This window comes from Neophocaena asiaeorientalis, unplaced genomic scaffold (genome assembly GCF_003031525.2).
Source record: "Neophocaena asiaeorientalis asiaeorientalis breed wild unplaced genomic scaffold, Neophocaena_asiaeorientalis_V1.1 scaffold606, whole genome shotgun sequence".
NCBI classification, from domain to species: domain Eukaryota; kingdom Metazoa; phylum Chordata; class Mammalia; order Artiodactyla; family Phocoenidae; genus Neophocaena; species Neophocaena asiaeorientalis.
The window spans coordinates 155,409-158,837 of record NW_020173687.1 but is presented as its reverse complement, the minus strand read 5'-3'; positions in this window follow the sequence as shown (position 1 = coordinate 158,837).

The following is a 3,429-nucleotide window of genomic DNA, read 5'->3' as shown; positions in this document are numbered from 1 at the left end:
CTGCTGGCTCTGGGAGAAGGAGGGCTGCAAGCCTTAGCCAGGGGCTCCAGCTGTCCACCAGGGCCGAGCCTTCGTCCAGTGGGCTGCCCCCAGGTGGGACCCCTACTCCCCCGGTCCCCCAAGAACCCCGTGCTTCCAAGTGGTCTCTACATACCGGCTTTTGTTTCTGGTGTGAGGTGGGGACGGGGGGCACCGGGGCTAGAACTTTCCTTGGGATACTCACGGTCCCACGTGGGCTACATGAGCTTCACAGCTTTGTATGAGGTGATTCTCTTTGAGAAGCAGAGAGAAGGTGACCAGCTGGGCCTGGGAGGGAGGGAGCCGCCCTCTGGTCTGGGTGGGGCAAGTTCTGGACTGGTCATTGGTGCCCCAGCCTGAGACCCACCGAGGCCAGGGGATGGGTGGTCAGTGAGTGTGAGGGGAGGCCCCTGCACCTGGGTCTGACTTTCGTGATTTGGGGGTGTTCGTGCATGGGGAGGGGTGCTGGGTCAGGTCACAGCTCCTGGACACCAGAGACAGGACAGAGAGAGGCTCCGGCCTGGCGTATGGGCCGCCCGTTCCCCTTGACCATGTGGCCTACGTGTGAGCCAGCGTGCGGGCTGGCCTGGGGGGTGAATGGCTGACCACTGCCCTGGTGCTGGGCCGGTAGGGAGTGGCCCGGGCCTCCCGTCGCTCAGCTGCTGTCCTGGGGGTGGGGCAGGGCTCACCTCTCTGGGCCTGGTTGTGGGTCTCCCGCGGGATGGGTGCCGGGGGTCCCTATTTCCTGAGTGCCTTGAGGGGGCCCAGGACTCCGTCTGCCCGCCGGCCAGCACGTGACCGACCGGCGCCCCCCGAGCGTGGGCCTGTGATGGGGGCTCTTCACCCTCATGCCCCTCCTGCTCGTTGCCCCAGCTCGGCAGGACGCCACATCCACCCCAAACTTGCTCCGGGCCCGGCTGCTCTAGGCAGGGCTCCCCTCAAGCCCTGGGAGGAGCAGGCGGTGTCAGAATTACAAGAAACTGCCCGGCGGATTCCCAGCACAGCCCTGGCTTCCTCTGAGGCAAGTCGTGAGGCTGGGGTCCCTGCTCACCCCGCCAGTGTCTGGCAGGGTCTGGGGCTCTGAGCCCCTCTCAGCCTGATCTCTGCTCTCCTGGGTCTGTCCTGGGGGCTGCTGGCTCCCCACCCGGCCCGTCACCTCTGAGGGGGCTGGGGGTGGAAGCTGAGAGGATGGGGGCCCCGGGGCAGCAGGGGTTGGGGGTGCTGAGGAGGGGGCACTAGGCCTGCAGGTGTGGGGACCCTCACGCCGGCTCAGTGGTCGGGGGCGCCTCAGCCTCTGCTCTCTGGCCCCCGGAGCAGCAGGGGGCTTTGTCTGCACGTGGGCTGGGCATTGTGCGCTTGTCATCCTGGGGATATGAGTTCCATTTTCAGAAATGAATCGGCTGTTTCCAACCAGCCTGTGAGGGCGTTCAGGCTGTAGAGAGAAAGGTGGGGGCTGCAGGGGCGGGGCGAGACCTCTGCCTGGTCTCCAGGGTCTGGGGGCTGGGGCCTGCGCAACGGGAGCCCGTGGGAGTCTGCGCGCGCTCTGTGCAGCCCGGGGCGGGGCGGGGGGTCGGGGGAAGCGGGTCCTGGCGGTGAGCCGCCCTCCCCACCCCTGCGCAGGGAGGAGGGAGAAGGGAGGGAGGGGGTGCAGCCGCCTGACCCAGCCCAGTGTGGCTGGTGGGCAGGGAGACCGGAGACAGCGTCGTCATAGGCAAGCTCAGTGGAGCGGCTTTCACAGTTGTGTGTAACTCACCTGGTGTGGCAACCGCCTTCCACCTGAACCTGATGGTCGTGTCTCACACACACACGCACGTGCACACATCACACAGACGCACTTACGCGGACAGGCGTACACACACACGGGCAAGGGCGGATGCGTGCACCCCTGCGCGCCTCTGTGTGTGCTCTGGCCACCAGGCCCGTCGCCTCTCTTGCTCTCCTCCTCAGGCCTCAGAAGACAGCCCTGAAGGGTAAGTGCCGCCTCTGAGTAGGTAGCTGGGAGGCTTAGCTCGCTGAGAAGAGACAGGTGATTCAGAGCGCATGTCCGGGGAAGCAGCGAGAGCACTCTGTTTGTAAAAGTGAGAGGGCCCGTTTCAAACCCAGCCATTCGGACCCCTGGCCCTGCCACCCGGCACCCAGCTGCCCCTCTCTCTCCTTCAGCACCAGTGGCACTGAGCTGTCCCCAGGGGCAGGTCATGGCTTGGGGGTTTTTGACGGCTCCTGATCGCCCTGGGCTCAGGGCCGCTGAGAGAGGCCTGGGGCAGCCAGACCGGGGTCCCACAGGGACTCTGCTGCTCAGCCAGCTCCGGAATATCCCAGCCCTGGGCCCGGAGTCACTTGTCTGCTGTGCAAGTGTTTGTCTAGGAAAAGAGCAGTGCACAAAGAGGGGGGAATTCCTGCTTTCCTAGGGCCGCCCCTCTACTGGGGGAGGTGGGAAACAGCATGGGAAGCGCCAAGTGCATCGCAAGGTTTAGCCGGAGGTCAGGGGCTCTAGGGGAAGGAAGCAGAGAGACGTCTGTCTGTCAACAGGGTGGTCCTGTGGAGACGGCGATGCTCGTGCAGAAACCAAGGAGACAGGGGAGGCCTGGCAGGTGTGTGGGGCACGGCCATGGGAGAGGAAGGAGCTTGGTCCACCCTTCTAGGGATGCGGGCTCTGGCCTTCCTGAGGGTTTTGAGGAGGGGAGCGTGGGTTGGCCAGGTCCTTAGGCCAAGAGGGTCAGAGGGGTGTGGGGTGCGGGGAGCAGGGCGCCTCGGCAGGAGCCCTGGCCTGGGGGCTGGGAGGGGCGGGAAGGTTGGAGGTCAGGATGGAGTACAGAGTCCAAACCCGTCCAAGGCCTTCGGGATGTGGGGTTTTGAGGGGCAGCCTGGGCTGGAGGCTGGGTGCCCTGAGGCCCCCTGGCCTGCCCTGCCCACGCACCCCCTCCCCATGCTGAGAAGTGGGAAGCACGGAGGAGCTGCATGTCTCCCCTGGGCACCAGCCCTTCTCAGCCTCGGAGGGTTGTTAAGCCAGTTACCAGAGGACTCCCTCTCCCCTCCCCAGGAATAGGCGGGGTGGGGGTAGTAAGGCCCTGTCCCCTCCTTCCTGCCCAGATGCCAGCCACCACGATCAGCCCTGCTGGGCCCGATGGGGGAGCTTCACGGAGGCGCCCCTGCCCTGAGCGAGCCTGGGGCCTGTCTCCTGGGAGGTCTTCGTGCCCATGGCGTACTCGTGGACCGGTCCTCTGGTCACACAGAGCACAGGCAGCACTGGGAGGGAGGGAGCAGGTAACTCTGTGTCTCAGGCGGGAGGGGTCACAGGCACGACTGGGCCCTCGGACAAGCACGTGGGTGGCGGGAGTGTGTATGCACGCGGGGCAGCAGAGCGCTCAGAGACACACCCAGCAAGGGAGCAGCCGTGAGCCTGGCTTCCGG